This window comes from Xyrauchen texanus, chromosome 41 (assembly GCF_025860055.1).
Source record: "Xyrauchen texanus isolate HMW12.3.18 chromosome 41, RBS_HiC_50CHRs, whole genome shotgun sequence".
NCBI classification, from domain to species: domain Eukaryota; kingdom Metazoa; phylum Chordata; class Actinopteri; order Cypriniformes; family Catostomidae; genus Xyrauchen; species Xyrauchen texanus.
In genome coordinates this window covers 21,340,156-21,340,720 of record NC_068316.1, presented here as the reverse complement: position 1 = coordinate 21,340,720, position 565 = coordinate 21,340,156, and positions in this window count along the sequence as shown.

Below are 565 nucleotides of genomic sequence, written 5' to 3'. Positions count from 1 at the left end.
TTTCGGCCCTAATGGCATGTCATTTCAGCAGAGCCTTTGGTCAAGAATTAATCCTGGAATCAAAACAGATTTTCCGGGGAGCAATCTTCCATCAAGTATTGATTTTTTTACACTCAGAGCCTGTACTCCCTAATTTAACCTGACAGCACACTGCACAATGGACTAGAGAGCACCTTGGCGACTCACTGAGGGAACTCTCTGGCGTTTTCTCTTTCTCTCTTACTCCCACTTTTCACCCTCTTTATCTTCCCTCTTCCTCCCTCCTTCTCTCTCCCCCTCTCTCTGAGCAGCTTTTCAAAAAGTGAGGGAGGAAAGGAGAATTTTGAGGAGAGAGCTTTAAAAACAAAGGATTTAGCAATGGGTACATGCAAGGTTGATGGGGAGACACGGCCACTGTTTTATCTCTAATAATGCTTTCAAGTGCACTGCATCTTAGGCATGTAGGACCAAGAAGAGTACTGAGAAAGGGAAAAGAGGGAAATTAAGAGAAAGTAGAAAATCAAGAAAGTGAGTGAGAGAGGGGAGAGAGAGAGAGAGGGGAGAGAGAGAGTAGGAGACATGAGTG